Below are 13,945 nucleotides of genomic sequence, written 5' to 3'. Positions count from 1 at the left end.
TCGTTTCCTAGAAATAACGCTGGGGGCCTGAGTTTCTTCTGTCTGCAGCTGAGCCGCCCAGGATGAAAGAATCTCAGTTTTTTTTTTTTTTTTTTTTTTTTTTATTTTAAAAATTTTCATTTAAGGAGAAAAGGAAAAAAAAAAAAAACAGTGAAAGGATACAAGTTATACAGATTTACAGAAGAAAAAAAATGAACAGTAGGAAGTCATTAGTTAATGGATTACATATTGCCATCTTAGAAATAATTGTTCAAGTCACAAAATTAAAGCTTGTAGAGTGGACATTCCAACAATAATACTGCAAACAGTTCTGTTCAATGGTCCAATAAAACTCTGTGATATCATTTTCTATCTTATACACTTAAGTATACATGCAGTTATATAGTTTAGAGCATTTTCTTTTCCTCTCTTTTGTACAATGACTATTACACGTTTTGGGTTTCATTGCTCCCACGGTTCTTACTGCTTTTTTGGAAGAGAGTAAAACCAAATGAGACATAACAGAACAGAATCAGTCAAGTCAAAAGGGTGGACATAATAGATAATATAAAAACATAATACAAGGTGATCAACAATGGTTACCATAATGCCTCCCGCTATCTCTAATAGAATTGCCTATATCATTAGTTATAATACACTTGAACAAAACAGTAAAGAACAAAACCGACAAAACCAAAACATTGGAGACATTGTAGGTCTTCAAAAGTAGATAAAAATCAATGAGAATGGGCGTTATAATGAATCTCATTATCTTCTCAGCTGATGCCTAAACTTTTGAACCTGATACTATCCAGCAAAACAGAATAGGGGGACATCAGTCAAAAACAAGATGGTGAGAGTAATACAGGGCTTCAAATCGAGATAATAGAAAGTCAAAGTGGGTTACTATATTATATCCTGCTATTTTTTCCCTTTAATTAAACGGATAAAAATTAAAAAGTAAATAATGGAGTGGAGATTGAGATAAAAGAGGGCATAACAGCGAAACAGCGCAGATCAAAACATAACCATCTAAGCAGAATAGTGTTTCACCACCAGATAATTCCGACCCAAAAGTAGTTACCATATTGACTCTTTCCTTGAAGTCCTTGAGTACAACTTCATATACTGTAGCATTAAGTATATCAAAACAATGTAAAACCATTTAAGAGAATGACAGCATTACAGAGTATTTAGAATCCACTAACAGAAAATGAACAATGGTCTCTGTATAATCTCCTTGTCTTTAAAAGGTTTTTGCTTATACTATCGTACATAATAAAATCCAATAAGATACAACCTGTTTAGACCATTGGAGACAGAAGAACAAAAGCTAGATGAGACTTCAAAACAAGATGATACTAAATCAGTATTACCTATTAAGATGTCATTTTCTCTAAAATAGCTGTTCCTATCATCCAGTCTTCTCTGTCTCATTTCTGTTGAGCTCTTTTTCTGTCAGTAGCTGTCAGTTTGTCTTCTTCATTTTGTTCTCTGCTCCATTCGTTGTGGCCTCCCCGCCACTATTTCTGGGTTCTTTGTATTTTTCTATTTTTAGAATATCCTGCAATGCTTTCTGTAGGGTTGAATTGGTGTTTGCAAATTCCCCCAGTTCCTCTTTATCCTGGAAGCACCTTGTTTTTCCATCAATTTCCAGGGACAGTTGTGCCAAACGCACACTCTTTCCACTGGCCACAGCAAGGGCATGGACCACTTAGGCCTCAGTCTGGGCAGAGGCCAGCGCTGCTGGACTGAGGACACAGGGATGGGTCCCTGTTTGAAACGCCAGAAGCTGACATTTTACCAGGGCATAAGTGGGCCAGCAAACTGGGATCCTCTTAAGACCTTCATTTGGAAATAAGATCAACAATCAATGGACTTATGACTTTCCTTCCTATGAGTTTTGCTTTCTGACTGTCAATATTACGTGTCTAGAATCGTGAGAGAAAGGACAGCTCGTAGAATTTTGGAGGGGCCAAGTGGAAGGACACAGTCCCAGGCCAGCAGTGTGGGGGACCCCCGAGGATGACCTTGCAGGGCTTAGAAGGGGAGAGGGAGAGAGGCCAGCCCAGCTGGAGACTGAAGGCTGGGCTTGCTGTGCTGGAGAGCTCATCTGAGGATGGTCTTAGCAAGTGGCTGGAAGGTGGTATCCAGTGGGGTGGGCAGAGAGGAGGAAGAGAAGCTGACATATGTATCCTTGCCCCCCCCACCACCGTGATAAAGGTGTTTCAAGTCAGGGGGAGCTGCCCACACTTTAGAGCTGCCAGGACAGAAGTGACCATGGCCAAAGCAGCCTGGATTGGGGGTGTGGCTGTGGGGGTGACAGGAAGGAGCAAAGGAAGCTGAGGCAGTGAAGGCAGCCGGCCCTGCAGCTTGGCTGTAAAGAGAAAGGAGCTGGCAATAGCTAGGCGGCTACAGGATCCGGGAGGTGTTGTTTTCGGCTTTCCTGGCCCTAAGTATTGGTAAACGGGGAACATCTTAGGGAAATCACGGAGAGGGGAGATGGTGGAAGGGCTTCCCAGTGCCACTGGGAGCTGGACACCTTCCCTGGGCACCAGCAGCGGGAACAGAGCAAGCAGCAGGTCCTTCTCAGTGTGCACTGAGCAGAGAGACTCTGCACCTCTGTGGGAGAGCGGTGAGGCCCCCTCGGACCCGGCAAAATCAGAGCTGCTCTTCTCTGAAGAAGCACATTGTACATTGTCTGTTGGTCAAGATGAAGCTGAATGTCAGGAGGAAGTGACTCAGAGCCATGCCAAAGAAGCTTCCTAGTCTTTCACTTCATCTGAGGATGAAGGTGTGGTCGAATGTTCACAACTTTTTAAAAAAGTATTACAGTGAAAGATATGTGGCCATTAATTTTCCTTAAAATACTCCTCTGCGATTTAAATGTATTACCCCATCATTCTTACCATTTTCTGAAGCAGTTCTACAAGTCCACCTTGGCGAGGATCTTTAGTTGTGCTGTGGTGGCCACCTTGGTGTCCTGAATTGATGTGAAGCGTTTACTTTTCATTTTTCTTTGGAGGAAGAGCTGGAGGCCACATTTCCGGTGAACAATTTGGATGAAGACACAGTGGAATGTTGTGAGGAGCTTGCATTTCCATCGGATGACACTGCAGCAGCGTTCACTGTGTATTTTAGCAGACCTGGTAAAGTCACTCGTGAAAGGGGACTTCGGAAACTGCATCAGAAAGCAGAAAGAGCAATGTGGTCAAAGTGAGGGGGAGTATTCTGCAGGGATTTAACGAGACTTTACTGTAATTGTTTTTTTTTTTTTTTTTTTTTTTTGTCTTTTTCGTTTTTATCGGTACCAGGGATTGAACTCACGACTGCCTGCTTGCAAGGCAGGCGCTTTATGCCACTGAGCTAAATCCCCAGCCCCTGTAATTGTTTTAAAATACCCTGTTTTTCTGATCACACTGTACAGTAGTGCTGACCAGCATCCTGTCTTCAGCTTTCGACCTCCAGGGGGCGCTCGTGATTTGATTCCCCAAACCGCCCTGGACCCCTTCCTCCCCCCGCCCCCCCCGGAAGTGGAGAGGATATTAAAGGGCAGGGCAGATCCTGACCAAACGTGCAGAACTCTCCCAGGGCTTCCCCTCTGTCTCACCTCAAAACACAACAAAAAAGCAGCAACCCCTTTTCCCGTGTTGGGGGCCAGATGCTTAGGCAAGTGTTTTCTTTAGCATCCTCACAGCCACATGTTGTAAGAAGTGAGTTTCAGCCAGCATTTTGGGATTGCTTTATTAGCAACGGGATTCCTGCATTAGCAACGTGCCTCACCGCTGGAGCTCCGCTGATCACTCCTGGGTGGACTGATGAGAAGCCATCTGAGGAGAGCAGGCCTGGAAAGCCATGTCATTAGGCATGCTATTAAACATTAGGGCCTGATGGACAAGGGAAGGGTCCAAAATAGCGAAATATCTTTGCCAGTTACAGAAACAAAGACTTCAGTGTATTCTCAATGTAGTTTCAGACCTAAATTGATCACACAGAGCAGCACAAGGACCTGTTAGGTCATACATTGTGTGCAGCCTGGCCACCTCTCTCACGCCGAGGCACTCTGTGTTCTCTGGTATCATGGTCCATACTCAACGATATCAGAAAGGGGAACTTTCTTTAAAGACCTTCCCACCGAGGGCTGAGAACTGATTTAAATTCTTACATGGTGAAGGCCTCTGAGGAAACACTGACGATGTAGATGGAATAGTGAAGTCACCTTCAAGATGACGACATTCCAGAGTAACCTCTGATAAGTGTTAACCACATAAATCTGCCACATCCTCATGGACAGGGTTCAACATGGCGAGGAGACCATGAAAGGCACCTTACCAGTTTTCTTCCTCTGTACCACAAACCCCAAAATAGGCTTCCTGTCTTTCCTTCCCGTATGTGCCAAGGATTTCCTAATCCCTAACCTGCACATACTAACACGTAGCAATAATCCATCACTGTCAGCTAACTAACTGGTTAGCTAACCCTCGCCAAAAGGTCATCTTTATAAGCTACCCTCAGTCCACTGAGCAAGCTCCTGCATTCTCAGTGTGTGTATCTCATTAGAGGTCTTTTTGTTCTTTGTCTTCCTGTTATTTCTGTACCTTCAGATTGTCAAAAATAATCACTAAGAGAAATGTTGATAAGCATTATAACCATCGTAGTTCCTTGAACACCAGGAATAATTTTTGTGTGCGTAAAAAGATATCTAAACTCTCAATGAATCCCTTGGTGGCCCTGTGTGGTTTCTCTCTTGACGGTTTAGCTCTGTATCTACTTTACAACTTCTGCCTGTGCTCCTGCATGGTCACTGTGTGTTTGACTGAATTCTTTCAAGGGCAGGAAGAACTGAGGACCATCACGGTGAGGGGCCTGCTCCTCTCTGCATCGGGACCCAGCTTCCCAGTGACAGTGGAAAGAAGATTTTAGAAGAGCAAACTGTTGAACATCATTGGCTCCTGTGGGACTTTGTCTACTAAGTTATTTTCATTCTACCCAGACCCTTCTTTCTCCCATTGGGTGCTTATCCTCTCTCGACTCTGAGTCTCCCACGGGTGTCTGATCCTAAAACCACCTTCCTCCCTAGGAAGCAGTGTCACCTGAGGACCTGGGAGCAGGGATGGGAGTGGAGGGGTGGCTTTCCAAGGCAGAATTGGTTATGTTCATGTCATTTTTCCTTGGTTCTCCTGCCTCACAGCCACAGCAGTGTCAGAATAATAGCCCCTGTGTGCATTTGGGGTTGAATTTCCACTTGCCCACTTCATCTGAATGCCACCGCTCAGCTTCTCTCCAAACTTCTATAACCTACCACCAAGCTACTTTCAACATGCCTACAACAGGCACCAGGCTCCAGGAGTGATGTAGGTATCCCTGATACTATGGTTAGCTGGTGGTAGAAAGCATTAACATCTTTCCTGGCCATCCAGTTAATCACTGAATCAGACTCACACGCATACAAGACAAGGACTCACAGGCATACAAGACAAGCATTTAACTCCCAGAGAGCACAAGCTAATTTTTATTTTTAAATAGAATTACACACACATGCATGATCTCTAACACCGATATTGTTAATTATTGAACAATCAGCTTTTTGGGAGTAAATGTTTGCATAACCTGGGTATGATGGTGTATAACTATAATTCCAGCAGTCTAGTAAACTGAGGCAGGAGAAGTGAAGCTCAGCCCAACTTAGTGGCTTAGTAAGACCCTGTCTCAAAATTAAAAAAAAAAATTTTTAAGGATGCAACTCAGTAGAAAAGTCCTGGGCTTAAGCGTCAGTGCTGGAAAAAAGAAGTATGTGTAAGTATGTTATAAATTTTACAGCTATAGGGCTGGGGGGCGGGGGTTAGCTCAACAGCACAAGCACCTGCCTGGCAATTGCAAGGTCCAGAGCCTGATCCCCAGTACCAAAAAATATTAAACTGAATTTTATAGATATGATTGCCTGTCAAATAATATATAAATAATAATAAAATATATAACACTTTACTGTAATTTTCAGATAGCCATTTGATTCTCGAAGTACGTTTCCAAGATTTTTGTTAAATCATCTGTATCTATCTATCTATGGTTGCAAATGATGGATAAATGTCATTCTGCTTAAAATGCTGGTTGACTTTTCATTTGCATTAACAAACAAGATGCCGATGAAACAATGAAAGTATGTCAGAACTCTCATTGGCCTGACTCCCTTATTACTGAATAGGATACTACAGTCAAGTACTGGGAGGATAATTCTTTGATGCGTTTTTTTGATGTAATAATACAGACATGGTATGCATTTAAGCATTCCGCCATGTGAGCATATTCTCCATTACCTTCCAAAACATAGATAATAATCAAAACAGCTGAGCCCTGATTTGTAGTGTTTGGAAATTCAGTGATACAAATATTCCTACTATGTCTGATTAAGTTCCTGGTGTGATATCCCTGAACACAGAGTTGGGAAGAGATAATAAGCAGGAAAGCCACTCTTTGTACCACACACACATAAGGCATATACCACAATAACACAGGTAGGAGCTGTTATGGGTGTGTCTAGACGTCCCCACAAAGCCTCGTGTACTTTTAGATGGGGCTTTTTGGAGGCAGCTGACTCTAGAGTTTGTGATTGACTCATGGTTCAGTGCTGGGATTAAGGCTGAGTGATCACTGCATCAGCAGCTGGTTGGATCGGCACCACCCTAATCCTAGTAGTCTGGATGAGATAAAAGGAGCAGAGAGATTTACTTCCCTGCTCTGGTTTGATTTGCTGTTTTCTGCTGCCATGAACTGTTTTGCTCTCCCAAGCCACACGCTGTGGAGCAGCCAGTTATGGACGGAAAGCTCTACAAATTATGAGTTACATAAACATTTTCTTCCCTGATTTTGCGCATTGGGTATTTTGTCTCACCAAGAAAAGTTACTAAAATGGGAGCAAAGTGTAATCAAATAATTAGGAAGTGATACATTCTCAGTATTTATTATCTTTCAAAAATGTAACCTAAGTCAAGCATGGTATCATGCATCTGCTATCCAGCTGTAGGAGGGGGAGAAGACAAGAGCATCAAAAGTTTGAGCCCAACCTGGGCAGCTCAGCAAACTAACAAGAACGTGTCTCAGCAAAGTAATTTAAAAATAAAAGGAGTGTGAATATAAGACAGGACACAGGCCCTGGGTTCAATCCCCAATGCCACAAAATAAATAAATACATCTATCTATTTTGATGGCACTTTACACAGTGTGATGCTAATAACTGGCTCATAAAATTCCTGAAAATTTAACCATCAGCTCTAATGAACTAGTATAAACCTGGTCCAGCAAAAATTGGTTTCCTAGCAAAATTAATACTACTAGATAGAACAGTATCGGGCCACCCTACACCTAGGGCAGTTGTATAAACATTCTCCTGGTCGCATAGATTATAAAGCTGACTTTTCCATTACCAATTAGTCATATAAACATTTATTAGTCTATTTATTACTTTTGAGAAATCTAGTCAGGAAGAAATAATAAAAGCAGTGATGTAAACTATAAAACAAGGACAAATGTAGTAAAGTTGAAGTATAATTAATACCGACATTGTGATCAGAAACAAATAAACAACAAGGATAGCACAGAAGTGGATGTCGGCCCCCAGCCCATGTCACCCTTTCACTCCAGTGGTTACTCCATAGTAGGAATCAGATATTCTTTATCCAAAGCGCCACGTCCTAGATCCATCAAAGCTGAGGTAGAAAGGCTAATATATTGGAGTATTGAGGGCAGGATACATATCTAAATCATCAATGTGGGGACCAAATATAAAGGAAACAACTACAAAAGCTAATAGAATTCAATACGAAAATCAGAAGAATTTTGAATTTTGGGGTCAATTTCCAAGACGTTATTCATATTTACCACTGTTAAGTTCTTGAATAATAAAGACAGAAAGATATTTCAGAAGTTCTACTAAAACATCTAATGTCACCTTCCTTCGCTGCAGTGACCTCAGATCATGCAACTCAAGGAAATAATGTATTTATTTTACTATTATACTACCAGCAAAGGGAGTTCCTTTACAGCTAAAATAAAAACTTTAGCAACAGAATAAAAACACAAAATGAAGATTATGAACAATAAATAAGACTGACACTAAAATGCAGCCTTCTGGACAGAGTTCGAAATTCAATGATGAAAAAACAATAAATTCACTGATGACACGGTTCTCTTTCTGATTTTCCATATTTGTGTTCCTCTTATCTCACAGTTTGCATTTTGTCCCTCAAGAAAGTCACCATACTGACTCATTTTTACAATCTCTCACTACACACAAAATTGGAATTTGGAATTCGAACACTGCTGGAAACTGAATGCCTGTGACCCTTGGCATTCCTAGATTGAAACTTAACTCCAAATGTAATGATATTTGGAGTTGGGGCCCTTAGAGATGATTAGCTCATGAGAGTGGAGCCCTCATGAGAGGGATTAATGCCTTATAAAAGAAAACCCAGAGAGCTCTTTTGCTGTCTACTATTGAGGGCACATCCAATCTGTGTGTTAGGAAGATGGCTTCATCAGACATGGCATCTGCTGGCACACTGATCTTCAGCTTCCTCCTCTTCAAAACTATGAACAGTAAAATCCTGTAGTTTCTGAGACAACTAATCCATGATATTTTATAGGCTTTGAGCATGAATGGACTACAGCAAATCTCCACAGCACTAGCAATAACAAATATGCCACATAAAGTATAAGATTTCTGTATAGTTCTTTGTCACCACTGAATGCAATCTTTTGAGTGTGTACAGCCAGAGTACTGGTTTCAAAAGCCATTTGAATCTTCACAGCAAGGGAAACAGCCCATAGAGTGAAGAAATAACCTACAGAATGGGAAAAAATGTTGCCAGCTATTTCTCAGATAAAGGACTAATATCTAGAATAAAAAACTCAAAAAACTGCCCCATCATCAAAAGACAGGCAACTGACATGAATATCAGAAGTACAAATGCTCAATAAGTACATGAGAAATGTTCAGTATCTCAGACCATTAAAGAAATACAAACTAAAACAATACTGAGTTTCCATCTTAGACTAGAAAGGTAACTATCACCAAGAAATCAAGTCACGAGAAAAGCTGGTGAGGCTGCAGGTGGGGAGGTGAGGAACCCCTCTATAGTGTTGGTGGAACTGTAAACTAGTACAAACACTATAGAAATCAGTATGGAGATTCTAAAAAAAAACTGTAAAAATATAAATTTCTTTCGACGCAGGCACCTTTCCCAGAGACTTAAAGATATAACGATACATGCATACCCATGTTTATAACAAAACTCATAACAACTAAGTATTGGAAGTGGTCTATATGTCTATCAATAGATAAATGGATAAAGAAATGTTTTTACATGCGATGAAGTATCACAGTATTATAATAAGGACAAGCTTGCACCATTGCAGGAAAATAGTTGCACACTGAGACCATAACAGTAAGTGAAATAAATTAGACACACAAGCTTAAACGTTGCATAATTTCACTTATAGAATCAGCCCAAAGTGTAAACATAGGGCAAAATAAAAGATAATCAGTATCAAGGAGGTAGATTTTTGCAAATGAGAAGGGGCTCTAGAGCTGGCAGGAGGAGGATGTGGGGAGGAAAAGTACAGAGAATGGAGGTGTGTTGTGTACCTGCACCTCGTCCCCAAGGTGCATGTAACCATGATGGACTGCAGATGTATACTAACAAAAATAGTTTTTAAAGGCTACTTAAAGCCAGGCATGGTGGCACACTCCTGTAATCCCTGCACTTGGGAGGCTGAGGCAGGAGAATCGTTTGCAAGTTTGAGACCAGCCTGGGCTATAAAATGAGTGCAGGGCCAGCCTGAAGGGCATAGCAAGACCCTGTCTCAAAAAGACAAAAAAAAAAAAAAAAATGCAACTTAAAGTATTCCTTCTGGGTTGAGGACGTAGAGCGCTGTGTGTGACAGCGCATCTGATGTGAGCTTGGGTGGGGTACAGACTAGGGTGCAGTAGTCAGGGGTGGTGGGAAGGAGGTGGCAAGTCACTTATAAATGGCACCCGAGCAGGACCCAAAGTCCAAGCTCCAGCAGGGTGAATGAGTATTTTGGTTTCATAGGCCTCTTCCTTATGAAGCAAAGTGTGTGAAGGTTACCATAAAGGACAAACAAGTACAGTAGTTTATATACTCGGTGGTTGGAATAAAAAGGATGGGAGGCCCAGGCACCCTGGAAACACTCAGAAGACACACGCTGTTCTGCAGCCCTTTCTCCTGTTCCTGAAGGCGCCACCTCCGTACACCACCTGTTCCTGGCCTCTAGCTGGGATGAGGGGTTCCAGAAAGCAGAGGACTCAAGTATTTGGACCAATCTGCAGAAGCAGAGAGAACTTCAAAGGGCCAATCAGGAGCCATACGCGGAGGGAAAGATGAGAGGGGTTGCTCCAGGAAAGGAGACAGCTGGTCTGCAACAGAAAAATGTTACCATGAAAACTAAAAAGACCAAACCCAAACTCCTGCTAATGGAGATGGTGGCGGTACCAGTGAGACACCTCAACTTTCTTGGAAGTACATCCTGCTGTTGAAAATAAACATTTATGAATAGAGTGGAAGTTAGTAAAGATCCCTAAAGAGCTAAACCCGTGGCTTGTTGAAAACTGGGACCCAAATACCAGGCTGAACCAGCTATTTTATCTTCTTGCCAAGAATGTGCACTCCATTCTAGAGGACTATGCAAAGGATCAGAGATCTTCAGGGAAAATAGACAGCAAGGAGTATAATGAAGCTGTAGCAAGGATTAGAGAATACTTCAGTGTGATGCTGGGAACTTGGCCCCTCGACAAATGTGAGACCACAGTTCCCTGAGATCCTTGCCGATCATCCAGACGTGCCCAGGTCCCGGGTGTATGGAGCGCCACACCTACGGAGATTATTTGTATGACCTGGAGCGATGTTGGTCTCTATACCCTGGATAACAAGAGCCTTGCTTTATTTCTGAACTGTCTTCGTGATTTCAAATATCTAGTGAAGAATTTGGCAACTTTGTTTAGTGCCAGTGATGAGGAAGTGGACCCTCCCAGTGCCATCCGAGGGCGAGGCGCGCTCACCCATGTTTGCATTTCTGTCAACACGTTCTTGTCCCTAGTGTGTCTCTTGTACAAATGATGTAATTTGAAGATGTTAGTGGATAACAAAGTTGGTTTTGTTTTGTTTGATATCTTTGTTTGATTTTAAACGGAGAAAATAAAAAGGTCACACTTCCTTTTCTTTTTTGTTTCTTTGCAGTGTTGCTACCAGTGTGCTCAGTGATGCACAGCAGAGAGCCACGGCGTAGTGCGTTGTATTGCTTAGCTGACAAAGCTGCTTTTGAACGCTGCTGGTTCTATTCCTTTGACACTGGGCACTTTTACAATATGTGTTAATGCTGCATGACAACATGCTCTGATTCCTAGTACCAAAGGTCCAATTCGGTGTATATAACTGAGCACACTCATCCATTTGTGAACTTTTTAATCAGTGCTTAAAGAGCCCACCCTTTGCAAGTCATCCATGTTATTCCTTAGACAGTTTGTCTTTGCTCAGATTGCTGAACAATGGTGAATTGCTGCATGGTTTCTGTATTTTTGTCTAATGAATGTTTTAATCTGATATATGCAATGTATTGTGTAGCCACAGTTTTCTGGAAAAGTCAGTCTTTTGGGAATTGTTTTACAGATCTTTAATAATCTTTTTCTTTAAATTTCAAAAAATACTTTTCCTTCTTTATGTTTTTTATTTGAAAGATACAATCAGAATCACTGTTTCTGTTCAGATTTAATTTTAGTTTCTTTTCATCGTGTTGACATTGTTTCCTTTTAAGAAATGTAAAACTTTAATATTTGATTTTTTTAGCTCAAAAAATCAAAACCATATAAAAATGTATATTCAGAGAGGTCAGATTCTTTAACCCATCACTACCACCTCTGAAGGTCATTAGATAACCATATTATTAGTTCCTGGAATAACCTTCCAAGTGTATCTCTGTGCTGTGCAGAGGTGAGTATGTATGACTTTTCCCCTTTTTATATAAAAGCTAGCATACTGTACATGTGATCTGTACCTCCGTGTTGATACACAATCTACCCAAACAAAGGAAGTTCCTCCAAAAAGTCTTCCCCTTCTTCCCTCAGCTCCCTCTGAAAATTCCCTTCCTTTATGATCACCTAGAGACCAAAAGAGGGGGCCAGAGGGAGGGCTGTATAATTATATCGTATGCCAATTGGACTTGTTTTCCAAATAGGAAAACAAAATAACATAAAAATGGGAAAATAAAAAATGAAAATAGGAAAAAAAGGAAAGCAAAAGTTTAAAAAATAGGAAAAGAAAATAAAAGTAAGAATTCAAATTAAGGGGCTGGGATTTAGCTCAGTGGCATAAGCACCTGCCTTGCAAGCAGGCGGTCGTGAGTTCGATCCCCGGTACCAATAAAAAGGAAAAAGACAAAAAAAAAAAAAAAGAATTCAAATTAAAAAAAGAAAAGAGAGAGAAAGCTATAAACAACAAAAGTCAAGCCAGCAAGCTGAGGCAAAGTGGGACAAATTTATCAGGAAAAAGGATCTGCCATCTTCAGAAAGGCTTAAGCACGAGTACATGAAGCCAAAACTACAAATCTTAAAAGAGCATCTCCAATTTGTCCTTTGATTTTTCTTACTCTTTTCTCTAGCGCTCGGAAAGTTAAGAGGTAAGCACTTCAGCTTCTTTGATTAGTGATTTAAACTGCTATTTGGCGATGCAGTGGGAGTTAATCATGGGTCTTGTCTTTGGAGACACTTTGATAAGGAGTGGAGATCACACTCAGAAAGCTTTTGGTGTGGATTCCTTTCTGCCCTCACGTTGGTAAGAATTTAGTTCTCAGGCTCCCAGAGGTTCTCTTCTTCGAGGCTGCTGCATTCTCGGACCAGTTTCTCCCTCCCTGTGACCCTGAAGCTGACCTCACTTCCAGGCTGTGTTCTTAAAAACTGGTCTGGATTTGACCCTCAGACTCTAGAAGAATAATGTAAATGCTTTAGTCCAAATCCATCAGCCTTTCTACCCTTAGACAGTGCTGAAAGTTAACTCCTTTCATTTGTCTCTTCTTTCTAAAATGCTATTCCACAAGGCAAACTCACTGGGTTTTATGATACAAATAGGTTCACTGATAAAATGAAAAGTATCCCTAGGGGTCCTCATGAATTTATTAACAGTTTTAAACAGAAATAGGTCTGTTCCAATAATACACACCATCAGCCTAAATCCCTTCTTAATAACAGTCTTTGCTTTCATGGGCATAAAAGGGTTTTTTCCTTCTCACTCTATTACAAAAGATCTCTGCTAATTGATGACCTATAGGGAAAATTCTGACCAGACTGCTTATAGTTCCATTAATACGTTTAGCAATGTTTATCGAGGTGTGTGTCCCGCAAGGCTATGGGAATTATGGGCCCATTATTGAATAAAGGGTGGAGTAAATGTTCCCAGGGAGCTGCCTCTAATATGTTTCTATTGGGTATCATCAAAAGGTCAGGTTTTCTGTGGGTAAAACAATAAGGTTTTCATCTTAAAAGATGCTCTTGGTACAAAATTAAATTAAGAGGCAAAGGTTTCCATATAGCTGATGCACTTTGTTATTGCGGATTTCATGGTGTTCCAAGTACATTCATGATTTCTAGGTGTGCAGATCGTCAGAGATATAAAACTAGGGTTGTTTACAGTGATAAATTTTGCTTTTGGACTCAGATATTTGCCTTTCTCTTATTTCTGTTCCAGCTACCGGTGATAAGATATGCATGTCAAGCCAACATGAGACCACCAGCAACCAAATGATAGTTTTTAAGAGCTTATATAGTGTCTTCAGACATTTGAGATGCTCAGGCACTAAGCACTCAAGACAACGTCACACACTAAAAATAATAGGATAGACATTAAAAGCTCCTAAAGTACATTTATAGACACTACTGAAGGGTAAATTAGGTGAGAATTTC

The 13,945-nt window shown here is 41.0% G+C and overlaps 1 pseudogene; it reads left to right on the top strand.

Moving 5' to 3' along the window:
- Positions 1–10,002: 10,002 nt before the first annotated feature.
- Positions 10,003–11,111, top strand: LOC100716970 (mortality factor 4-like protein 1; annotated as a pseudogene).
- Positions 11,112–13,945: the final 2,834 nt, after the last annotated feature.

This window comes from Cavia porcellus, unplaced genomic scaffold, assembly GCF_034190915.1.
Source record: "Cavia porcellus strain 051 isolate PalLab524CR breed Dunkin Hartley unplaced genomic scaffold, mCavPor4.1 scaffold_15, whole genome shotgun sequence".
NCBI classification, from domain to species: domain Eukaryota; kingdom Metazoa; phylum Chordata; class Mammalia; order Rodentia; family Caviidae; genus Cavia; species Cavia porcellus.
Note: the sequence above shows the minus strand (reverse complement) of the source record. Positions and strands in the feature narration are given on the sequence as shown.